The following is a 27,142-nucleotide window of genomic DNA, read 5'->3' on the forward strand; positions in this document are numbered from 1 at the left end:
TGATGTTATTACTGAGAGGGCCCAGATATACCTCTCCGATACTCGGAGTGACAAATCCTAATCTCGATCTATGCCAACTCAACAAACACCTTCGGAGATACCTGTAGAGCATCTTTATGATCACCCAGTTACGTTGTGACGTTTGATAGCACACAAGGTATTCCTCCGGTATCTGGGAGTTGCATAATCTCATAGTCAAAGGGATATGTATTTGACATGAAGAAAGCAATAGCAATAAACTGAATGATCAATATGCTGAGCTAACAGATGGGTCTTGTCCATCACATCATTCTCCTAATGATGTGATCTCGTTATCAAATGATAACTCATGTCTATGGTTAGGAAACCTTAACCATCTTTGATCAACGAGCTAGTCTAGTAGAGGCTCACTAGGGACACGGTATTTGTTTATGTATCCACACATGTATTTAAGTTTCCAGTCAATACAATTTTAGCATGAATAATAAACCTTTCTTATGATTAAGGAAATATAATAATAACCATTAGGGCATATTTCCATCACTCTTCCGTTTGGTCCTTGTACTTGGTGTCCTCGACATCTTGTCCATTAGATGTAGTTGCTCCGTGACTTCCCTCCAAGTACCTAATCACACACAAGGTCTCCGCTTGAGGTAGTAGCCATGTCTCACATATGGAAGGTGGTAGTTCAGAGAGGAGCGAGTTCACCTTAGTTTCGATAGCCCTTGCTCGAGCTCTAGTCATTGGTCCATGTTGTGTCGTGAGAGACGTAGGTAGGCCCATGGGGATGACTGTATGATGCTACGCATCACTACCACCCTTCCATGAGCTCACCCAAGGACAGATATATGGACAATACCATATGAAACAATGCAACATCCTTCCATTATGAACTGGAAAGACTAGAGGTCCGGTCTGAACAGAGGGAGGAGGCTCTTTGTTTCATCGAGATCCAGGAATTCATACTTTACATGGTCTATCACCCATCCCACTACCACCCTCACTTTTTCATGATCAGATGCATTATTTTGGATCATAATGTACATAACAACTAATCCTCATTTTGTTCATGCACAAAAAGAATTATAGGTCATTTTGAATAGTGCAAGATGGCTCGTCAGCGCGATCAACTTACCTTGAAAGTTGTTTCCCCGTTCTGTCCCGGATGTTGTACCCTTAAAATGGACACAATTTGGCCATACAAACTCCTTTTGAGTTGCATGACCAGCCAAAACAATGGCAACAAAAAGTTGTATGCGTCCATCACCCACTTCGTCGCTTTTAACAACATTTTGGAGACCAGATCTGTCTTGCAAAATTGAGTTATGGGTGATTTTATCTTTGGTGTGTACTGCCACCCTCTACCCTCCTCTATGTGTTGAATCCTACTGTCAAATGAGTTGTTGATTTGCAGTCATATCGTAATGTGGTTGAGCTTGTACATCTTGATTCTAAGGCTGAACGTCAACTGCAAGAAGATTCGAAGCAAAATAGAACTACATCTTTTACAGCTCAAGCTACATCAAGTGGGAGTAAGTTTGTGCCACAATTTAATGTTGCTCGAGGTATCATGACTAGTTCTGGTGGTGGAAATCAACCCCAAGCACGTGCAGTCACGAGGAGAAATGAGGCATCTAATTCAAAGGAGAATAGCAAACTTCCAGCCCCAAATTCATCTTCCATTGGATCCACGGGGAATACTAGTGAGATACAGTGCTTTACATGTAAGGGACATGGCCACAGGAAGAAAGATTGTCCCAACAAGCATACTATGCTGGTCACAGAGAATGGAGAATATGAGTCTTGTAGTGAACTAGAAGAAGAAACTGAAGATGGTGATGAGAATTATTGTGATTATAAGCAAGGTGCCTTCCATGTTGTCACTAAAGTTTAGAGTGTGCAGATCAAAGAAGCTGAGAATGGACAACGACGCAATATGTTTCAAACAAGAGCCAACGTGCAAGACAAGGTATGCAAGGTTATTGTTGATGGTGGAAGTTGTCACAATCTTATAGTAGAGAAATGTGTGATAAGCTTGGATTGAAGTTGCTGCAACACCCCACTCATATCATATCCAATGGTTGAGTGAATGTGGAGAGTTGAAGGTCACACACATGGTACAAGTGCAATTCAGATTGGAGACTATAATGACAATGTTGAGTGTGATGTTGTGCCCACAGAGGTGTCTCACTTGTCGTTTGGCAGACTGGGAATATGATCTTTCATCTCAACATTGTGGTAGAACCAATCAATACACCATCAAGTGGAAAGGAAAAGATTTGGTGCTAAGACCCATGACACCACAACAAATTATGGCCGACGACATGCAAAAAGTTTCTGAACTAAAAGTAGTGAGTAAGAAAGAGGGAGAGAAAAGGAAGGGGAGAGATATATATATATCCACAAATCGGTGAGTGAGTGCCATAAGCCAAAACTGATAGATAAAATAAAATAGGGGGATAGAACTTGATCATGTTGACCACAAAATCAGAACTGGGAGATGTGAGGCCCAAGCCAAATCAAGTGGCCGTTGTACTTGTGTACAAAGACGCTTTGCTTTCAGCTAACGACTTAACTTGTCTCCTGGTGTTGTTAGTGATGTCTAGTAGGATTCAAGGATGTTTTTTGGAGGAAGTACCCGCTGGTCTACCTCCCTTGTGTGGCATAGAACATCAGATTGACCTCACTCTAGGAGCAACACTTCTGAATCAACCTCCCTACCGCACCAATTCTGAAGAAACAAAGGAGATAGAAAGGCGGGTAGAAGAACTTTTAAAGAAAGGTTATGTTTGCGAAAGTTTAAGTCCTTGGGCTATACCTGTGATTTTGGTACCTAACAAAGATGCAATATGGCGAACGGTAATGGATTGTAGGCCTATCGATATTATAACTATTAGGTAGTGTCATCCTATTCCTAGGTTAGATGATATGCTTGATGAATTGTGTGGCTCTGCTGTTTTCTCTAAAATTGATTTGAGGAGTGGATACCGTCAGATTAGGATGAAAGGAGATGAATGGAAAACTGCTTTCAAAACAAAATTTGGGTTGTGTGAGTGGTTACTTATGCCTTTTGGGTCAACTAATGCACCAAGTACATTCATGAGATCGATGAACCATGTTTTGAGAGCTTACATTGGCAAATTTGTTGTTGTCACTTTGATGACATCCTAATCTATAGCTGATCCAGCGAGGGACATATTGAACATCTAAAACATGTGTTGAATGTGCTAAGGAAAGAAAAAAAATATGCTAACATTGAGAAGTGCTCCTTTTGCACAAACAAGGATGTTTTTCTTGGCTATGTTATTTGAGGACAGGGAATTGAAGTGGATGAATCTAAGGTGGAAGCTATCAAGAATTGGCGAACTCTGGTGAATGGAAGCCAAGTGAGAAGTTTTCATGGCCTTGCTGGTTTCTACAGGAGGTTTGTGAAAGATTTTAATATAATTGTTGCACCTTTGAATGAATTGAGAAAGGAATTTCTTTTAAATGGGTTGCACCACAAGAATAAGCATTTCTTGAGCTTAAGAAACAATTAACTGAAGCACCTTTGTTGATTTTACTGAATCACTAAAACTTTTGAGATAGAATGTGATGCTAGCGGAATAGGTGTTGGAGGTGTCTTAATGAAAGAACGAAAACCAATAGCATATTTGATATGAAGTATCCTTCGGTCATCCCCATGGACACCATACAGACTCGTCAAGCACCAAGTCAACTCGTAACAAGATATTGTGCATGTTCCATTGAAAGCGAGGTGAACTTACTCCTTTTTGAGCTTGACATGAATATGGATGAGACTTGGTTACTACCTCACCATGGAACCTTGTGCATCATTAGTATGAGGACGACCCCCAGCAAGGAGCTAAGGAGCCTCGCCAAGTCTAAGAAGAAGGACGAGAAGGTTGCACAAAAGATGTAGACCGGGAACATGAAGAAGACACACCCATTCGACCCCGTGTGCAATGCCCGTGTTGGACCCCATCTGCATGGCCTATCTAGAGAGTTTCTCGATACCCCATGTGCACGAGCTTCCAGGACCCCGTGCACACCGACCCCTCCATTGTAGTTACTGGCTAACTCATGCGCATATGCATGTACCATGCCCACGGGGCCCACTTAGCCCATGCGCACGGGCTCTCCTACAAGATGACTAGGATTTGTCTCTTTTGCCCCTCCACTTCGTCCCTCACCTCTATCCACCTATATATTCGTACCTAGATCATTTGTTAGGGTTACCAAAGTATATGAGATCATTTGAGAGAGCTTTACTCTTTATACCTCCATCTTGAGGATCAAGACCTCCTAAGGGAGAAGGATCCCCATCATAGGATCATCAAGACCTCCTAAGGGAGAAGGGTCTACCTAAATCATCAAGACCTCATCTCCTTTAGATTTGAGAAGAACCTTACCTTTGGGCTATTTTCCCTTGATTGTTCATGTTATGCTTGTGCATCTCATGTAGGCTATTCTAGTGGATGTGTGATTTGTGTTTTGTTTGAGCGATTTGTTGCGCTTCCCCTTTTCCCCTTCCAAGTGTGAAAAGATCATGAACTAGGGTTCCATCGTACAACAATATTTTAGTGAGAAGCTGAGTGGTGCACAACTGAATTATTCTATTTATGATAAATACGTATATGCTTTGGTTAGAGTCCTTGAAACATGGCAACACTACTTATGGCCTAAGGAATTTATTGTACATTATGATCATGGGGCTTTGAAACATTTGAAAGGCCAAGCTAAGCTGAATCGTGGGCATGCTAAATGGGTAGGATTCATTGAAACTTTCGCATATGTTGTGAAGTACAAGAGAGGAAAGGAAAACATGGTTGATGATGCTTTGTCTCGTAGGCATGTTCTTTTGACACAATTAGAAATGAAGGTACCAGGACTTGAGAGCTTAAAAGAATTGTATTGCACTGATCATATATTTTTAGAACCATATGCGAAATGTAAAGATGGGAAATGTTGGGATAAATACCATGTCATGATGGGTTCCTCTTTAGAGGTAACAAATTGTTTATTCCAGATTCGTCACTTAGGCCCTTATTTTTGCAGCAATCTCACGCAGGAGGATTAATGGGACACTTTAGTGGTGAGAAGACCTATGAGCTATTAGTTGATCAATTTTATTGGCTATGAGGAAGGACGTTAAGAGAATTGTGCAGCGATGCATCACATGCCATAAAGCTAAGTCTAAGTTGAATCCCCATGGCTTATAAATTCCCCTACCTCTTCCAAATGCTCCTTGGGAAGATATTAGCATGGATTTTGTTTTAGGACTGCCAAGGACTAAGAGGGGGAGGGATTCAATTTTTTTGTGGTTGATAGGTTCTAAAAAATGGCACATTTCATTCCGTGTCACAAGAACGACGATGCTTCACATGTTGATTTGTTTTTCAAGGAGGTTGTTCGCTTGCATGGAATACCGAGGACTATTGTTTCAGATCGTGATGTGAAGTTCATGAGTTACTTTGGAAAACATTATGGGTAAAGTTGGGAACCAAGATGTTGTTTTCAACATGTCACCCACAAACCGATGGGCAAACAGAGGTAGTGAACCACACCCTCTCAGCCTTGTTGCAGATAATGATCAAGAAGAATTTGAAGGAGTGGGAAGAGTGTTTATTGGGCGTGGAGTTTGCTTACAACAGAGAAGTTCACTCTACCACGATCATGTGCCCATTTGAGGTGGTATATGGATTCAAAACACTTGCACCAATCAACTTGTTGCCACTGCCATTACAAGATAGATGTAACATGGACACTTCAAAGCATGATGTATATGTGAAGAAGGCAAGAAGCTTCATTAGAAGAATAGAAAATAGATAGAAAAGAAGTCCAAGTACTATGCAGCTAAGGCAAACAAAAACCAGAAGGTGACTTTTGAGCCTGATGGTCTGGTTTGGATACATTTGCGCAAAGATCAGTTCCCAGAGGAGCGCAAATCCAAGCTAATACCTCGTGGACATAGACCATTCAAAGTCTTGGCCAAGATCAATGGCAATGCTTACAAGATTGAGCTTCCTCGAGACTATGTTGTGAGTGCAACATTCAACATTGTTCATTTGTCTCCATGCTTCAATCAAGAGGGTCAAGAGTCAAGGATGACTCCTTTTGAAGAGAGGGAGGATGATGAGGACATCCCAGGTTCACCTCGTTTATCACCTTCTCCTCATGATAAATCTCAACTATCAAATGAAGCTTCTACAAAGAAGATCTATTTGGGTCCCATGATAAGAGCCGTGCCAAACAAATAGAACAGAGGTGAATGCGCTCCTAGCTGATCATTATTCAAAACTATCTATGAGACCTTTATACTGCCCCAATCTTGTGTGCTAATTTTACTCAGGTACAATGTCGAATAAACAAGTTCATCTCATGAAGAAACCAGTTTTGAAGCTCAACAAGTTTGAAGAGAACAAGTTTCAACTCTGATGTAAACCAAGTTTTAGTGACAAGGGCAACTAGTTACACCCCAAGGAAGAACAACAAGCCATTTCGGTAATCTATTGTTGCATGCACATTTCCAGAATTCGTCCCAGAACTTGTTGCACCATGCCACATAAATATATGAGTATCCAACATGTGTGGGAGTACAAAATGGATAGCATATGAAGTCTACTTTCAGGAAAATCAAACAGTGCATCATTTGAAATCATGAGTCAATGGATATGAGAGTACCAATGCAAGTTGTCGAGAGCATTAATTGTTGCGCGAGACTCCATGTGTTTGTTGCCCTGCCCGGCTGGTTAGCATGCTTTTAGCCCCTCCTTTGAACTGTTTTCACACCTAAACTAAGAGGGTTGTTCCTAATATAAATACCCCTTCCCTCACATCAGCCACAACTCTTTGGCAATTTTATTTCAGCATAGGTTAGCTAAGTGCAACCATAATCTTAATAGTAGTCGTTGAGGCGGCGACCAGTTCGTGCTTCCAACTTTGTGCGTGGATTAAAAACTAAGAGTGGTTGGACGAATTTCGTGCGTGGAGTAAAAACTAAGAGTGGTTGGACGAATATTTATTGTCGTGTTGCATATGCAATAGTTGTTTGTTGCTGTGTTGCATATGCAATAGTTGGCTTCGGTCTTGTCAGGTTACACTAGTTAGGCATTACCTATTCACTGTTGACTGGGATCAAGGGGGAACGACTAGCATAGAAGATGGGCTTGTGGTGAAAAATAGAAAAAATGGTTCTGGACCATTGGATTGCAAATAGACGGTACAGGTTATGATGAAACCACCTGTGCGCACTATTAGCAAAAAGGACCCTCGCCCATGGTTAATTTGCTTCAGATATCCTTAACCTCCAAACCTGATCTCTCACTGCTAGGGATGCAAATGGAGTGGAAACTTTCCGTTTTTCCGGAGGAAAGATGGAAACGGAGAGGAAATGTGAAAAACGAAAACAGAAATTTGCAAAACGGAAGTGAAAATGAAATTTTTATGCGGAAACGGAAACAAAAATGGAACGGTGTTTTACGGTGGAACATGCATGAAAACGGAACTTTCCGTTTCCGTGAATATGAAATTTCTGTTTTTACTATAGACCTATGACTACTTTGTAGTCCAATCACCAAAGAGAACACAGTGACACAATTAGTAGAATTGATCTGAGGCCTAGCTTCTACTACCACACATGTACTTAGCTTGACCCTATACGCAATTGTCCAGTACAACTAAAATACTACGCTAAGTTGCTAACATAATGATATTATTTTGTAGCCATGTTAATAACTCATTAAATTTATTTGTTTTTTGTGTATTTTTCTATAATTCAAGGGGTTTTTTAAGTTTCGATCAATGCCCATTTCTATTTCCGTATCCATTTTGTATTTGCTCCGTGTCTGTTTCCGGTAGTATCTATTTCCGTATTCATTTATGAGGTTTCCCTATTCATTTCCGCTTCTACAAAAAATGTAAAAACAAATATAATAACACTTAGTTCCGTCCGTTTCCGTTCCATTTTCATCCCTACTCACTCCCAAGGAGAGTGGCAGACGGTGGCGGCGGCCCAGATCCGCGTCCTCTCTCGAGCAACTCGACTGCGGCAAGTCGGTGTTGGCATCCTCGCCTCCTCCCCATCTCTGGCTCTAGGAGCAGCTCGCAGGTATACTCCCTTGAGATCCGTACTCCCTTACTCCTACCACTCATGATCCGGATCCAGCAGTAGCTCGCCGGTGGCGGGCTCCTAAACTCCTTCCCCTCTCAAGTTCAACAGCAAGGTACACTGCTCCCACTCCCCTCCCCCAAATCTCTCCTCCAAATTTGTATATGTAATGGCCGCTAGCTACAAATCTCACCATGTTCGTGTTCTATCTAATATGCAACTCTCTAGTGTGCCTGTCAGAATTCCTGCACTAAATTTATTTCACAACCAATAATTAAAAACAGCTAGTTGTGCGTTCTGTACTAATTGCAGGAGATGGCTGGTGTACTAATTAATCTATCTCATTGTGTGCCAGCTAGAGATCCCACAATACAAGATTTTAATTTATGCTGGTTTGCCATGCTTGAGTCTTCAGGTATGCTGGTTTGCCATGCTCTAGGTTAGATCTATCAATTTGGATGAAATTAGAGAAACACTACAATCAACCAGATGACCTTTTTCGTGTTCCATCATATAAGAAGCTGGAGCTCTAGAAGCATGAACCACTATATGAAATTGTAGATAGCATTATTAGTGACTCATTCTAGTTGTTGCAATAAGAAAAAACGCATTTGGTTATTTTCAGTACCTCTGGAGATGCCTCATACCTGTTAGAATATAGATGAAAAGACCGGAGTATCCTTTTTGGGAATAAAAGATCATTCAATGGGTAAGTATCTTCCTGCTGGATCTATGGGGGATTGTTCTTATTCCCCATCATTATGCATGTGATGGCACATACATGAACATAATGTATTTGTAATCTGTTGTGAATCCTACGTGACCATGGTCGAGAGTTGTTTCAGAATTCTTACTGAATTGTAAACCAACTAAATCGTGCTCATTCTACACATAAAAAGGTGTCACCAGGTGCTAATCTCGACGATGAATATGTGAAGACTAATGAGTTGTGATTCTCCTTTTTATTTATTTTGTCCGCTTGTATCTCAAACAAATGATGTGACTAATCTAAAAGATAGTAGAGCTTACAAGCAGTTCATCTCAGCCTTAAAAGAATTTATCATTTATCGAAACAAAACTGCAAATATTTGCACCAAGAATAGTTTTGTCATTCTCAAGTGATATTTCTGATAATAAATGATGTGACTAATCTGGAAGACAGTAGAGCTTACAAGCAGTTCATCTCGGCCTTAAAAGAAATTATCATTTGACCTGCCGGCTGTCTGTTGTGACCTCTCAGTTTCATGATTAACTGGACCAGAGATTTGTTCCTGCGAGTCAAATGCATTGTTGATGCATATTCCGTCGATTAGCTCACAAGTAAATATTTGAAGTATGAATGTATGACACTTACATGATCTTGTGCTCAAACTGACTTGTATTTGCTTCAGTGTGGTCCTTCCCAGCAAGAAGCACTACAACTGGAGGTAGAAGCTAGAGCTCTTTTTTCATGTACGTCAAGAAACCAAAAGTTGATGCAAATTTTGACAGCAATGTGTGTTCAGGAGTGATCACCTTCATACTCGGTCTTGTTGGTCATGGACTAAAAATTATCATGTTATGTTATGTGTAAACTTGATATGTATGTATATCTGTGGTGTGCCTGAGATGCTCCAGTTTGGCATGCACTACGAATTTTGTGCCTAGGATGGTCCACTGACTCAAATATTTGTGCTTGGGGTGACTAGAAATGATCATGTCATGTATAACTTGATATGTATGCCTGGGATGCTCCAGTTTGACAAGTACGAAAAGAAGTTCTGCCTAGGATGTTCAAGTTGCTCCAATACTTGTGCTTGTGATGGTCCATTTTGAAATGTACTCATATTTGTGCTGAGATCGTCCAGTTTGACATTGACATGTACGCGAAATATTTGTGCATGGGATTGTCCAGCTTGACATGTACTGACCAACAGATTTTCTTGCATAATTAGTGATATAATAAAAGCCAGCATTTTCTACTTAAATATACATGCAGTACATCTGTGCAAAGAGGGGCATCAGCTGTGAAGATTTTTTTTTTCAGAGTACGCCAATGGCGTACCATATCTCTACTCCTAATGTCTCAGTTGGTAGTCTCCGTTCCGGATTTATTTTCGTCCCACCTATCATGATTTTTTTGTACCTACTCCCACCTAACGCTGAGACGCGTAGAACCAAAAAAAACTCCTGCCGAGTCCCCCACCCGCCTCCACGCCCTCGCACCATGAGTGAAAAACCATCCACGAAGCGAAACAAATAAAATCTACGAAAATTAACCAGCGAAAAAAAACCTACGAAAATTAACCAGCGAAAAAAAACCGACAAAAATTAATCAGCGAAAAAAAACACAAACGAATCGCACGCAGGTTCGACGGGGCTTCCCTCGATCTGTTTCCCAGGTCAATCCTCAGGACACCCCAGCGGCGACAGCCCTTCGCCATCGCCGAGATCCGAGGGGAGCCGCCGCCACCGAGGTCCGGGAGGAGCCGCCGCTGCACCGTCTTCCTCCTCTGCCGACCTCCGAGGCGCCCTACTCGTGGGCCGCCGCCGCCTCGCGGAACCCGAGGGTAGGGCAGGGCGTGATCGCGTTGCGGTCGAGGTCCAAGATCGCCGCCATCGACCTCTGAGATCGCCATCCCTCTCTATTTCTGGTTCGCTGGCCTCTCTCCCTTTTCCCAATATCTCTCTTTTGTGTGTGTGCATCGCTGCCGGCGTCCACTACCGGCCGCCTCCGCCGTCGATTGGTGCCCCCATGGCGCTACCGACTCCGATGAGATCTCCTATTTCCAACATATGCAGCCGCCTTGCTGTTCTGGCCCCATGTGCGGCCCCGTGGCTAACCCTAGCCACCTCTATCTCCGACGATGACGCCTCCTCTTCCTCTTGCAGTCCCGTCCTCGTCCTTGCTGGTGCTCCACACGTATATCCGATGGTGACGGCGACCGACGGGTTGTGGGCCTACCAGAGGGCACGGCAGGAGACAGCGCAAGGCCGCTCGTAGCAGGGCGCGTGGTCGATGCTCACGACAATGGTGGGCGTGAGCATGGCACAGGCAGCGGCCAGGTGCGTGCGGGTGGTAGCCGGCGAGGACATGTTGATGTTCATCCGGGGCACACGGTGAGTATTCTCTGTTTATGTGAATAGATGCATCAGCCATAAGGCTGCACCATCTCCAAGTATTTCTGGGTCAATCGCAGTGCATGATAGATACCGATCCTCCTCTTTGCAGTTAATTAAATAGATCTGTTAGCTGGTAGCTACGCAAATGATCACAAAGAGAAGACTACCGCTGGTTCGAATGCTCTCTCCTCTTTGTAGTTAATTAAATAGATCTGTTAGCTGCTTAACTGCTACAACTGATTGTATCACCGGACGGTTACTTTGGGTGAATTGGGCAGAACAAATTACGCCATGTATGTTCCATCTCATTTTGTTCAACGCTTGTGCTTTTTGTAATTGGGAGTCTCCAAGTTTTGATTTCATTTATTAGAATGATTGCTACTATCTGTGATGAGGACATCAATACCATTGTTACACCCACAGCCCCTACTGTTACATATACTGGACCAATTACTAGAGCTCGCGCACGCCAATTAAATTACCAGGTACTTTCGTTTCTTAGTAATGATTCTAATGTTCATGAGATTATGATGCTGCCTAAATTGGATACATTTGTTTTGCTTACAAATGAAGGGCCTAGCTTGGAGAAGGATGAACATTGGAGCAAGAACACGCATGGAGTTGATGGCATGCGCAAGGGGATCAAGAACGGAGTTACAAGTGATGATTTCAGGACTTTGAAGCCGCCATAAGGAGTGCATGAAGCCTTGGACGAAATATACAAGATGCCACTTCATAATATTCGTCCATAGGCTATTCTAGGTGCTGCGTCACCTTATTAATGGGCCAGGCCCATGTAATTTCGAAATACTTAAGTATAGGCTATTTTTAGAGTCCGTATGTGTGGGGAAACAAGAGTTAGGGTTAGTTTCGGACCCCACCCTCAAGGTCCACGAAATTCCCCCCTCTTCCTCCATATATACAGCCCTTAGGGCGTCGTTTAGACTTTGGGTTTTGTTTAGATTAAAAGTTCTCCATAGCTGCAACTTCGCGTACTTCGTTTGTGTCCAACGACCAGACCAAGACGTCACAGAACCCCACCTTGATCAATAAAGCTTTCATCTTATATTCGCAATATCCCGATTGCAATCTCAGTTTCTTGCTTGTTCTTCGTTTGCTCGCAGGAAACAGACCCTCGTGGTCAGGTTGATCGTGCTCCGGCGTGGTCAATAACCCTCGGAAGTTGGTTTAGCGATTGCTAAGGCGCGACGTCTCGCACGTTCGTAGTCGGATCGTCAAGGTCGACTCCCACAGAAAATGATAGCCACCATCTCATTGAAACATCGGGACACCTTAGCCTCTATCAATCTGCTTGATGAATGGAATGTGAAGATTGTATAAAACAGTAGGATTTTCAGTTTGTATGCTCGTCCAGTAACTGAGTTTTTACAGGTTTCATGATACAATAATTGTGCAAATGTGTTAGACTTTCTAATTACTTTTGCAGTGCCATTTAATTGTTAAACTTTCTAATGGGCATGCTTCTCAGATCCAAGGCATGGAGAACTCCAAGGAGTTTGCTGACAAGTTGTTTGGGATATGTCGAGGCAGAGGAACATTGAGCCGGAGATTACTGATCACATCTTGGACTAAGCTATGTTCAGTTTAAGTCAATCTAACATACTGATGAAAATTTTCCTTTGGGTGTCTCACATTAACAGGTGGAACATGAACATTGATGGGATGCTCACAGAAGATGAAGTCAAGAAGGTGGCTACGCAAATGATCAAAAAGAGAAGACTACCGCTGGTTCGTCTTCCCCCGCCCCTTCAACTATGTTCACGTCTGCACATCAATCTATTGATATTGTTTGGGATTTTTTCCAGGGCCTTTTGATCGACCATGTGATTCAAAAAGCTCTTTAGTGCAGTTTGCAACAACAAAAATCAGAGGATTGGTCGTTTGTAAGGGTGGATATCTCAGAGGCGGCAGCCACCCAGATTGGAATTTAATTTCAATCTATTTCCCTGTCTGAAGTTTCATACTAGATGATATGTTCCTATGATGTGATTTGTTTATGGAGATGGAGAGATGTGTAGGCACTTATTAGTTTAGAATTTTGCGATAAGATGAAACTAACTATTGATCTGATATGCTCTTAGAGTTGCAAGTGGTACTATGTTCCTACCTGCGTCGACCCGAGCAGTTGCGAGAGCGAATGAAGCTGCGGTTGCACGGACAAGCTTGTGGAGGTGTCAGTATGCACGCATGCATCCCTGATTTGGAGCATGCCTCTAGCCTGGTAGGATTCTCGCTCTACACCGACCTCAAGGGCATTCATCTATCTGTGTCGTGCTCGGGACCATGCACTAATGCAGGTGCGGTTCTTCAGCTTTTCTTTGTCTTTTTCTTGGTATGTATATCTCTCAATCTTGTGAGCCGTGATTTTCATGTTGCCATGTATGCCATTGTGTCCTGTATAGTGATTCTTCTTATTATTTTTGAGTGGCATAATTATTCTTATTGAGGCACTACCGCTGCCTAATTTGCTTATAGAAATAACATACTAATTAATACAGGGAGAGAGTATGATTTTTTGACACAATCTGCAGTACCCGTGAGCCTGCCCATAGGTAGATATGGATACATTTTGTAGCTTCCATTCTTGTTTTCTCTCATTGAAATTATGGATTTGGAAACTAATCATGGAGTGTCTAGATTGCCAGCTATATTACCAAGTGCGCTGAAGGAAAAGCTGCTGCCACTATTGATGACCACTCTAGGTGATATAATTCATGTTTGCTTTGTTGTTTCAGTAACTTCCTGTAGCATATTGGTTCCATCTTTTTTTGCATCATGGTACATTATTATCATCTTGATATATATCATTTGGTCAATTGAAGATTTGCGTGCAGGGTAGAATTCTTGGTTGATTTTAGAATTTTGTTGTTGATTAGTTGGCCAACAGACTTTTAGGAAATTCAAGGCGTCATTTAGTGTACTATATGTCATATTTGCCTTATATCTATACTCACAATATTTCCGCATCATCTGAACAAATGATGCTAAATTGATATAATTATTTTGGATCAGTGTCATCTTCTCAATGTTGAACAGCCAAAATATATACATAGTGAGCAGTCCGCCGCACATGCTCATACGTCATATTTATGTACTGTTTAACACGGCAAAAATTGGTCAAACATTTAAACATTTCTACTGTTTAACACAACCAAAGTATATACATAATGATCATGAAGGAAATATGCCCTAGAGGCAATAATAAAGTTATTATTTATTTCCTTATATCATGATAAATGTTTATTATTCATGCTAGAATTGTATTAACCGGAAACATAATACTTGTGTGAATACATAGACAAACAAAGTGTCACTAGTATGCCTCTACTTGACTAGCTCGTTAATCAAAGATGGTTATGTTTCCTAACCATAAACAAAAGAGTTGTTATTTGATTAACGGGATCACATCATTAGGAGAATGATGTGATTTACATGACCCATTCCATTAGCTTAGCACCCGATCGTTTAGTATGTTGCTATTGCTTTCTTCATGACTTATACATGTTCCTATGACTATGAGATTATGCAACTCCCGTTTGCCGGAGGAACACTTCGTGTGCTACCAAACGTCACAACGTAACTGGGTGATTATAAAGGAGCTCTACAGGTGTCTCCAAAGGTACATGTTGGGTTGGCGTATTTCGAGATTAGGATTTGTCACTCCGATTATCGGAGAGGTATCTCTGGGCCCTCTTGGTAATGTACATCACATAAGCCTTGCAAGCATTGCAACTAATGAGTTAGTTGCGAGATGATGTATTACGGAACGAGTAAAGAGACTTGCCGATAACGAGATTGAACTAGGTATTGAGATACCGACGATCGAATCTCGGGCAAGTAACATACCGATGACAAAGGGAACAACATATGTTGTTATGCGGTCTGACCGATAAAGATCTTCGTAGAATATGTAGGAGCCAATATGGGCATCCAGGTCCCGCTATTGGTTAATGACCGGAGACCTGTCTCGGTCATGTCTACATGGTTCTCGAACCCGTAGGGTCCGCATGCTTAAGGTTACGATGACAGTTATATTATGAGTTTATGCATTTTGATGTACCGAAGTTTGTTCGGAGTCCCGGATGTGATCACGGACATGACGAGGAGTCTCGAAATGGTCGAGACATAAAGATTGATATATTGGAAGCCTATGTTTGGATATCGGAAGTGTTCCGGGTGAAATCGGGATTTTACCGGAGAACCGGGAGGTTACCGGAACCCCCCGGGAGCTATATGGGCCATAGTGGGCCTTAGTGGAAAAGAGAAGGGGCTGCCCAAAGTGGGCCGCGCGCCCCTCCCCTCCCTTGGTCCGAATAGGACAAGGAGAGGGGGCCGGCCACCCTCTCTCTTTTCCCCCCTCCGCGAATCCTATTCCAACTAGGATTGGGGGGGAATCCTACTCCCAGAGGGAGTAGGACTCTCCTGGCGCGCCTCTCCTAGGCCGGCCGCACCCCCCCTTTAGTCCTTTATATACGGAGGCAGGGGCACCCCAGAAAGACACAAGTTGATCCACGTGATCATATTCTTAGCTGTGTGCGGCGCCCCCTTCCACCATAGTCCTCGATAATATTGTAGCGGTGCTTAGGCGAAGCCCTGCGACAGTAGTGCATCAAGATTGTCACCACGCCGTCGTGCTGACGGAACTCTTCCCCGACACTTTGCTGGATCGGAGTCCGGGGATCGTCATCAAGCTGAACGTGTGCTAGAACTCGGAGGTGCCGTAGTTTCGGTGCTTGATCGGTCGGGCCGTGGAGACGTACGACTACATCAACCAAACGCTTCCGTTGTCGATCTACAAGGTATGTAGATCACACTCTCCCCTCATTGCTATGCATCACCATGATCTTGCGTGTGCGTAGGAATTTTTTTGAAATTACTACGTTCCCCAACAGTGGCATCCGAGCCTAGGTTTTATATGTTGATGTTATATGCACGAGTAGAACACAAGTGAGTTGTGGGCGATATAGGTCATACTGCTTACCAGCATGTCATACTTTGGTTCGGCGGTATTGTTGGACGAAGCGGCCCAGACCGACATTGCGCGTACGCTTATGCGAGACCGGTTCTCCCGACGTGCTCTGCACATAGGTGGCTTGCGGGTGATAGTTTCTCCAACTTTAGTTGAACCAAGTGTGACTACGCCCGGTCCTTGCGAAGGTTAAAACAGCACCAACTTGACAAACTATCGTTGTGGTTTTGATGCGTAGGTAAGATTGGTTCTTGCTTAAGCCCGTAGCAGCCACGTAAAACTTGCAACAACAAAGTAGAGGACGTCTAACTTGTTTTTGCAGGGCATGTTGTGATGTGATATGGTCAAGACATGATGCTGAATTTTATTGTATGAGATGATCATGTTTTGTAACCGAGTTATCGGCAACTGGCAGGAGCCATATGGTTGTCGCTTTATTGTATGCAATGCAATCGCGCTGTAATGCTTTACTTTATCACTAAGCGGTAGCGATAGTCGTGGAAGCACAAGCTTGGCGAGACGACAATGATGCTACGATGGAGATCAAGGTGTCGCGCCGGTGATGATGGTGATCACGACGGTGCTTCGGAGATGGAGATCACAAGCACAAGATGATGATGGCCATATCATATCACTTATATTGATTGCATGTGATGTTTATCTTTTATGCATCTTATCTTGCTTTGATTGACGGTAGCATTATAAGATGATCTCTCACTAATTATCAAGAAGTGTTCTCCCTGAGTATGCACCGTTGCGAAAGTTCTTCGTGCTGAGACACCACGTGATGATCGGGTGTGATAGGCTCTATGTTCAAATACAATGGGTGCAAAACAGTTGCACACGCGGAATACTCAGGTTATACTTGACGAGCCAAGCATATACAGATATGGCCTCGGAACACGGAGACCGAAAGGTCAAGCGTGAATCATATAGTAGATATGATCAACATAGCGATGTTCACCAATGAAACTACTCCATCTCACGTGATGATCGGACATGGTTTAGTTGATTTGGATCACGTAATCACTTAGAGGATTAGAGGGATGTCTATCTAAGTGGGAATTCTTAAGTAATATGATTAAATTGAACTTAAATTTATCATGAACTTAGTCCTGGTAGTATTTTGCAAATTATGTTATAGATCAATAGCTCGCGTTGTTGCCTCCCTGTGTTTATTTTGATATGTTCCTAGAGAAAATTGTGTTGAAATATGTTAGTAGCAATGATGCGGATTGGATCCGTGATCTGAGGTTTATCCTCATTGCTGCACAGAAGAATTATGTCCTTGATGCACCGCTAGGTGACGGACCTATTGCAGGAGCAGATGCAGACGTTATGAACGTTTGGCTAGCTCAATATGATGACTACTTGATAGTTTAGTGCACCATGCTTAATGGCTTAGAATCGGGACTTCAAAGACGTTTTGAACGTCATGGAGCATATGAGATGTTCCAGGAGTTGAAGTTAATATTTCAAGCAAATACCCGAGTTGAGAGATATGAAAGTCTCCAACAAGTTCTATAGCTAAAAGATGGAGGAGAATCGCTCAACTAGTGAGCATGTGCCCAGATTGTCTGAATACAACAATCGCTTGAATCAAGTGGGAGTTAATCTTCCAGATAAGATAGTGATTGACAGAATTCTCTAGTCACCATCACCAAGTTAGTAGAACTTGTGATGAACTATGATATGCAAGGGATAACGAAAACGATTCCCAAGCTCTTCGTAATGCGGAAATTGACGAAGGTAGAAATCGAGAAAAACATCAAGTGTTGATGGTAGACAAGACCACTAGTTTCAAGAAAAGGGCAGAGGGAAGAAGGGGAACTTCAAGAAGAACAGCAAGCAAGTTGCTGCTCAAGTGAAGAAGCCCAAGTCTGGTCCTAAGCCTGAGACTAAGTGTTTCTACTGCAAAGGGACTGGTCACTGGAAGCGGAACTACCCCAAGTGATTGGCAGATAAGAAGGATGGCAAAGTGAACATAAGTATATTTGATATACATGTTATTGATGTGTACTTTACTAGTGTTTATAGCAACCCCTCAGTATTTGATACTAGTTCAGTTGCTAAGATTAGTAACTCGAAACGGGAGTTGCAGAATAAACAGAGACTAGTTAAGGGTAAAGTGACGATGTGTGTTGGAAGTGGTTCCAAGATTGATATGATCATCATCGCACACTCCCTATACTTTCGGGATTAGTGTTGAACCTGAATAAGTGTTATTTGGTGTTTGCGTTAAGCATGAATATGATTTGATCATGTTTATTGTAATACGGTTATTCATTTAAGTAAGAGAATAAATTATTGTTCTGTTTACATGAATAAAACCTTATATGGTTACACACCCAATGAAAATAGTTCGTTGGATCTCGATCGTAGTGATACACATAATCATAATATTGAAACCAAAAGATGCAAAGTTAATAATGATAGTGCAACTTATTTGTAGCACTGCCGTTTAGGTCATATTGGTGTAAAGCGCATGAAGAAACTCCATGCTGATGGGATTTTGGAATCACTTGATTATGAATCACTTGATGCTTGCGAACCATGCCTCATGGGCAAGATGACTAAGACTCCGTTCTCCGGAGCGAGCAACTGACTTATTGGAAATAATACATACTGATGTATGCGGTCCGATGAGTGTTAAGGCTCACGGCAAGTATCGTTATTTTCTGAACTTCACAGATGATTTGAGCAGATATGGGTATATCTACTTGATGAAACATAAGTCTGAAACATTTGAAAAGTTCAAAGAATTTCAGAGTGAAGTGGAAAATCATTGTGACAAGAAAATAAAGTTTCCACGATCTGATCGCGGAGACAAATATTTGAGTTACGAGTTTGGTCTTCAATTAAAACAATGTGGAATAATTTCACAAACTCATGCCACATGGAACACCACAGCATAATGGTGTGTCCAAACGTCATAACCGTACTTTATTGGATATAGTGCAATCTATGATGTCTCTTACCGATCTACCACTATTGTTTTGGGGTTATGTATTAGAGACAGTTGCATTCACGTTAAATAGGGCACCATCTAAATCCGTTGAGACGACACCATATGAACTATGGTTTGGCAAGAAACCTAAGCTGTCATTTCTTAAAGTTAGGGACTGCGATGCTTATGTGAAAAAGTTTCAACATGATAAGCTCGAACCCAAATCGGAGAAGTAAATCTTCATAGGATATCCAAAGGAAACTATTGGATACACCTTCTATCACAGATCCGAAGGCAAGACTTTTGTTGCTAAATTCGGAAACTTACTAGAAAAGGAGTTTCTCTCGAAAGAAGTGAATGGGAGGAAAGTAAAAAAAAAACTTGATAAGGTAATTGTACCTTCTCCCTTATTGGAAAGTAGTTCATCACAGAAATCTGTTCCTGTGACTACTACACCAATTAGTGAGGAAGCTAATGATGATGATCATGTAACTTCAGATCAAGTTATTACCGAATCTCGCAGGTAAACCAGAGTGAGATCCGCACCAGAGTGTTTCGGTGATCCTGTTCTGGAGGTCATGTTACTTGACCATGACGAACTTGCGAACTATGAGGAACCGATGATGAGCCCAGATTCCGCAAAATGGCTTAAGGCCATGAAATCTGAGATGGGATCCATGTATGAGAACAAAGTATGGACTTTGGTTGACTTGCCCGATGATCGGCAAGCAATTGAGAATAAATGGATCTTCAAGAGGAAGACGAACGCTGATAGTAGTGTTACTATCTACAAAGCTAGAATTGTCACAAAAGGTTTTCGACAAGTTCAAGGTGTTGACTACGATGAGAGTTTCTCACTCGTATCTATGCTGAAATCTGTCCGAATCATGTTAGCAATTGCTGCATTTTATGAAATCTGGCAAATGGATAACAAAACTGCAATCCTTAATGGATTTCTTAAAGAAGAGTTGTATATGATGCAACCAGAAGTTTTTTTCAATCCTAAAGGTGTTAACAAAAATGCAAACTCCAGTGATCCATCTATGGACTGGTGTAAGCATCTCGCAGTTGGAATATACGCTTTGATAAGTTGATCAAAGCATATAGTTTTATACAGGCTTGCGGTGAAGCCTGTATTTACAAGAAAGTGAGTGGGAGCACTACAACATTTCTGATAAGTATATGTGAATGACATATTGTTGATCGAAAATAATGTAGAATTATTCTGCAAAGCATAAAGGAGTGTTTGAAAGGAGTTTTTCAAAGAAAGACCTCGGTGAAGTTACTTATATATTGAGCATCAAGATCTATAGAGATAGATCAAGACGCTTGATAAGGTTTTTCAATAAATACATACCTTAACAAGATTTTGAAGTAGTTCAAAATGGAACAGACAAAGAAAGAGTTTCTTGCCTATGTTACAAGGTGTGAAATTGAGTAAGACTCAAAGCCCGACCACGGCAGAAGATAGAAAGAGAATGAATGTCATTCCCTATGCCTTGGTCATAGGTTCTATAAAGTATGCCATGCTGTGTACCAGATCTATTGTATACCCTACCACTGAGTTTGGCAAGGGAGTACAATAGTGATCTAGGAGTAGATCACTGGACAGCGGTCAAAATTATCCTTAGTGGAATAAGGATATGTTTCTCGATTATGGAAGTGAAAAAAGGTTCGTCGTAAAGGGTTACGCCGATGCAAGTTTTGACACTAATCTAGATGAATCTAAATCTCAATCTAGATACATATTGAAAGTGGGAGCAATTATCTAGAGTAGCTCCGTGCAGAGCATTGTTGACATAAATATTTGCAAAATACTTCCGGATCTGAATGTGACAGACCCGTTGACTAAAATTATCTCACAAGCAAAACATAATCACACCTTAGTACTCTTTGGGTGTTAATCACATAGCGATGTGAACTAGATTACTGACTCTAGTAAACCCTTTGGGTGTTGATCACATATCGATGTGAACTATGGGTGTTAATCACATGGTGATGTGAACTATTGCTGTTAAATCACATGGCGATGTGAACTAGATTATTGACTCTAGTGCAAGTGGGAGACTGAAGGAAATATTCCCTAGAGGCAATAATTCAGTTATTATTTATTTCCTTATATCATGATAAATGTTTATTATTCATGCTAGAATTGTATTAACCGGAAACATAATACTTGTGTGAATACATAGACAAACAAAGTGTCACTAGTATGCCTCTACTTGACTAGCTCGTTAATCAAAGATGGTTATGTTTCCTAACCATAAACAAAAGAGTTGTTATTTGATTAACGGGATCACATCATTAGGAGAATGATGTGATTGACATGACCCATTCCATTAGCTTAGCACCCGATCGTTTAGTATGTTGCTATTGCTTTCTTCATGACTTATACATGTTCCTATGACTATGAGATTATGCAACTCCCGTTTGCTGGAGGAACACTTTGTGTGCTACCAAACGTCACAACATAACTGGGTGATTATAAAGGAGCTCTACAAGTGTCTCCAAAGGTACATGTTGGGTTGGCGTATTTCGAGATTAGGATTTGTCACTCCGATTGTCGGAGAGGTATCTCTGGGCCCTCTCGGTAATGTACATCACATAAGCCTTGCAAGCATTGCAACTAATGAGTTAGTTGCGAGATGATGTATTACGGAACGAGTAAAGAGACTTGCCGGTAACGAGATTGAACTAGGTATTGAGATATCGACGATCGAATCTCGAGCAAGTAACATACCGATGACAAAGGGAACAACGTATGTTGTTATGCGGTCTGACCGATAAAGATCTCCGTAGAATATGTAGGAGCCAATATGGGCATCCAGGTCCCGCTATTGGTTATTGACCGGAGACCTGTCTCGGTCATGTCTACATGGTTCTCGAACCCGTAGGGTCCGCACGCTTAAGGTTACGATGACAGTTATATTATGAGTTTATGCATGTTGATGTACCGAAGTTTGTTCGGAGTCCCGGATGTGATCACGGACATGACGAGGAGTCTCGAAATGGTCGAGACATAAAGATTGATATATTGGAAGCCTATGTTTGGATATCGGAAGTGTTCCGGGTGAAATCGGGATTTTACCGGAGAACCGGGAGGTTACCGGAACCCCCCGGGAGCTATATGGGCCATAGTGGGCCTTAGTGGAAAAGAGAAGGGGCTGCCCAAAGTGGGCCGCGCGCCCCTCCCCTCCCTTGGTCCGAATAGGACAAGGAGAGGGGGCCGGCCACCCTCTCTCTTTTCCCCCTCCGCGAATCCTATTCCAACTAGGATTGGGGGGGGGGGAATCCTACTCCCAGAGGGAGTAGGACTCTCCTGGCGCGCCTCTCCTAGGCCGGCCGCACCCCCCCTTTAGTCCTTTATATACGGAGGCAGGGGCACCCCAGAAAGACACAAGTTGATCCACGTGATCATATTCTTAGCCGTGTGCGGCGCCCCCTTCCACCATAGTCCTCGATAATATTGTAGCGGTGCTTAGGCAAAGCCCTGCGACAGTAGTGCATCAAGATCGTCACCACGCTGTCGTGCTGACGGAACTCTTCCCCGACACTTTGCTGGATCAGAGTCCGGGGATCGCCATCAAGCTGAACGTGTGCTAGAACTCGGAGGTGCTGTAGTTTCGGTGCTTGATCGGTCGGGCCGTGGAGACGTACGACTACATCAACCAAACGCTTCCGTGATCGATTTACAAGGTATGTAGATCACACTCTCCCCTCGTTGCTATGCATCACCATGATCTTGCGTGTGCATAGGAAATTTTTTGAAATTACTACGTTCCCCAACATATCAGTCCTCCGCTGCACACATTTAAACATTTCTATTGTTTAACACAGCCAAAGTATATACATAATGATCAGTCCTCCGCTGCACATTAGATCCAGCCTCCCTCCCTTGACACCATTCTTCTTACTTATTATTATTTATTTAAAAATATATTTAGTTTTATTTTTTAGCTACTTCAATTCATTTGTATATGGTTAGTTCCATCGCACTACGAGGATGATCCATGGCTGGTCGCGGACGATCACCTACGAGGACGATTCATGGCCGGTTGGGGATGGTTAGTTCCATCACACTACGAGGAGATGATTCATGGCCGGTCAGGGATGGTCAACTGCGGTGAGCACGAGTACCTCCTCCATATCCTCCCTATACTAGCACCCTTGGCAATGAAAATGACGGCCAGGAGAATCCCTCCTTCACACCTCTTTTCCATCTCTGTCAGATTGTCCTCTCCAGCAAGGTGTCTATGCATGAATCATATTTATGATTTCTTTGCATTTTTAACAATTAATATAGATTTTTGTACCCACAACCCGAAGGCCAACCTTAATACTGGACCTTGAGAGGGGCATGTGGTCAACCATGCCGGAGGACGCAGAGGAGTTGTTTGGGAATGTTATCATCAGAGGACCCAAGAAGCAGCCCACCACGGATGCATGGACCAACCACACAAGTCCATTGTGAGTTTGATGTTTCTCATGTGTTCACTGTGGTCCAATGAATATCTGATGGGCAATGGTCTCATGACATTTCCTTTCTGAAAATTTAAATTTATAGCTTGCAATCCATCTGTGGCGAGGGTTCATGACAGACAAGCCAATAGATTTGGGGGTCCACTTCCCGGTGAAACAAATGTTCATTGCGGACAATACAAAGACGATGATTGGTACAATGAGGTGAATATATTAGAATTTTTATTCTTCTCTCTCCATGTCTATGTTTGTGCTTGATCAACTGTCCACTTAATGATTTTAGTTGTACAAAGTCCTAAGCTGGTCTCACTAGGTCGTACCCAGTGGCGGAGACAGGGGGACCAGCAGGGGCCCTGGCCCCCCCTAACACCATGATTTTGCATGTAATTTGCTATGAACAGTGGCAAAATTAGTACTAATTTGCTGCTAAAAATCTAATTTTCAACACTTCGGCCCTCCCCAACCTGTTTTAGTAGAACTTGGCCTCCCTTATAGATATTTTATGGCTCCGCTACTGATTCGTACTCGCACCACACCGCGGGAAGGTTATGGGCAAGGTGGTTGAGCTTGATGCCAATGAGTTGGAGGTTATTGCTTTGGCAACGCCGGAGGCCGTTCATGCGAAGAGGAGATGTGCCTGGTGACGAGAAGTCTTAGACCACCAGTGAGTTTTGCTTCCTATCAGTTCAGCACTTGAATTATCTCTAATCATGTACTTCAGGTTCTACCATCTTCCATATTTACCATGTTTTGTCACTTAACAAAATTTACATAACTATTTTGTGTATGTATGCAAAATTCTGGTTTAGAAACGTAATGCAGAATTATGAACAAAATTATCATTCAGTATTAATAATTTACATTTATCATAAGAAATGGCAAACTCATAGGTATTTCAATCTAGAAATTACAATTCAATGTTCAGGGAAGATGGCGAGCTTCTAATTAGCGGTAACTTTATTCTGTTGAAACTGAAAGATATGGATGAGCCATGATAATGAGTGTTAGGGGGTTGGATGACACGACGTAAAAAGATATCATTTTTACTAAATAACTTCATTTTCCGCAGAAACTTCCTTGCACTAAACTTACAATATTGGCTTCTCCAGATGTACATAAGCTATTAGCTCTTACCTCTATTTAATTCCACTCATATTTACGAAAGTGCACTTTTGATCCCGAGTTCACAATCTCCCTGATGAACAGTAAAATCCAAAAAATTAGTTAAAGAATTCAAAAAAAATCTGGATTTAAACATCTATGAAAGTTTTAACTTCCTGCAAATATTGGTGATGAAATAACATTGGTGGAGGTATGGACAAAAAGAAAAAAATCGATGCTCCAAAATGTTTCCGAGAACAAATCTTTTGGAGCGTTGATTTTTTTCCCACACCTACACGAATGTCATTTCATCAAAAGCATTTGCAAGAAGTTAAAACTTACACAATTTTTTATAAAAAAAATCAATTTTTTTATATTTTTTACCGTGTTTTCGGATTTTACTGTTCATCAAGGAGCATGTGAGCTCGGGTTCAAATACTCCACGTCTTCATATTTATTCCTATTCTCCTTTTGTCATTTTTTACATTTAAGCATATAGTGTTTTGCTGTGTCTCAAAGTTTTACCTTTTTAAAAGTGATATGTGTTTATATTTTGTGGATGTTTTTGTTGCTGGTATATATTCTCAAGTGATAATCATCATATCTTGTCAATCTCTATGTTATGAGAGCTATATAAATATAATCGGATCTAAATTTGATAGTATGCTACCTTGGCCAATATACTGCATCATGTGAAGGATGCAAGGTTGCACCTTCGAGCTCAAAATTTGATGTCTTCACATTGAAGGATCCAATCCATCAACTTTGGAGTTTGAACATGTCACTTGTGATGGGGAGAGGAAGAGATGACTTGCATACACTGGAGAATGAGTGTGTTAGCAGCGTGGTGGCTCAGGACTGTACAAGTTGTAGTAGCCCCTTCCCTTATAAATGTATTGTTTTGATTGGAAGCACCTTATAATTTAGCTAATATATGGATTTCATTTACATCGTCTGTCCAAGTATGCGAGGCCCATGAGACGGGCATTACTTCTCTTTTTTGTCAGTATTTTGATAGGGGACCTATGTATATGGAAGGAGTTAGTATCATGTAAATCATATCACCAATTTAAGGATCCTCATGTTTTCTTACTTTTCAACACTTATTTGTGATGTTGTTCACAAGTTTTCAATTTCATTCTGTAGAATGAAGATAATATTTTTGTTGTATTTTTTGTCCATGTAGAGGATACAAGACATCATATTAAGTAATCAATTAATGAAACAATGAATTAACTTACATATGTGTATGTTTATGCCTCACTCTTTGTCCCTCCTAGCGAGAGGGAGACAATAAGGACGGTTGTCTTCGGGTGTCCCCCAACGTGGTTGATGGGTTGGCGGTGTGAGGAAATGTGTGACTATGGAGGGAGCTCAACAATTAGTCTACAATGACAGGAAGAAAGGATGTTATGGGAAGAGAGTGGTTGATTGCAAATAAAGTGTTAGCTATGTTGCAGCTATTGTCCACACAGCTGAATTTGGAGAGCCTACCAGCTGTCCATTTGATGTCCAAACATGCCCAAATATACTAGGAAGAAATGAGCTTCGACCTTGAAGACAACTTTAGTCATTTGTTTAATTCATTTACATGCATTGTATTGTAGCCCGTAGCAACGCATGGGCGGTCTACTAGTTTTTATAGGAGCTGTGAAGATTTGGAGGTAGGCTTATTTACTGGGTAAAAATGTTTGGATATGAAGAAAGCTGAGGTGGTAAGTGCAATAGTCCTATTTCATATCCAACTAGTAGCAGGGGTTTCTGTCAATATGTACATTGAGTGGTCTGGGGTCCTCCACTTGTAAGTGCATCTAGTGCCACCCCTAGTTGGTTTTGGAGTATTGACGACAAACCTGGTTGAGGGACTAATGTGTTTGTGAGAATTGCAGGATAACACAGGTAGAAGTCCCTCATTGATTCGGTTTTCCTACCGGAGATGACCCCTAAAAATGTATGAAGACATTGAAGTCAAAGGTGGTATGTGAAGACATTCACATTGAAGACTATGCCAAGAGAAGACATCGCGTGAAGACTATGGAGCGCAAAGACTTAGTTGTTTCGTCGTTCTTTTTCTTCTTTGTTGAGTCATAGGAACCACCGTACTATTAAGTGGGGTCCAAGTGAACTAGTCATAATGACTGAAGTGACGCTTAACCAAAATCCTATGTCTTCGAGCGAAGACAATGAGAGCAAATCTTATCTAGAGCTGGATAAGTCAGCTTTGCTTGTAGCTCAAGTAATGTTGCCGTGTGTGTTTGAAATCTGACCGTTGGAACACGTGTCAGTTCCTTAGTGACCCAGGGTCATTTCGGACAAATCAGGTCGGGTTGCCTAGTGGATATAAATAGCCCACCCCTATACCATAAATTGGTTGGCTGCTCAGAGTTAGTGCATGGCTTTTGTCGTTTGAGAGCAACCCACCTCGAAGCCTTTA

General features: G+C 41.9%; 2 long non-coding RNA genes across 2 annotated transcripts; both read left to right on the forward strand.

Annotated features, from left to right (window-relative positions):
- Positions 1-7,934: 7,934 nt before the first annotated feature.
- LOC125537230 lies at positions 7,935-9,872 on the forward strand. The gene is made up of 4 exons (XR_007295704.1): positions 7,935-8,204; positions 8,445-8,504; positions 8,715-8,798; positions 9,481-9,872. It is a non-coding gene; the product is annotated as an uncharacterized LOC125537230 (long non-coding RNA).
- A 13,447-nt stretch (positions 9,873-23,319) lies between these two features.
- LOC125541527 lies at positions 23,320-24,045 on the forward strand. Its single transcript, XR_007297567.1, has 2 exons — positions 23,320-23,595; positions 23,693-24,045. It is a non-coding gene; the product is annotated as an uncharacterized LOC125541527 (long non-coding RNA).
- The last annotated feature ends 3,097 nt before the right edge of the window (positions 24,046-27,142 follow it).

This window comes from Triticum urartu, chromosome 2 (genome assembly GCF_003073215.2).
Source record: "Triticum urartu cultivar G1812 chromosome 2, Tu2.1, whole genome shotgun sequence".
In the NCBI taxonomy this organism is placed as follows: domain Eukaryota; kingdom Viridiplantae; phylum Streptophyta; class Magnoliopsida; order Poales; family Poaceae; genus Triticum; species Triticum urartu.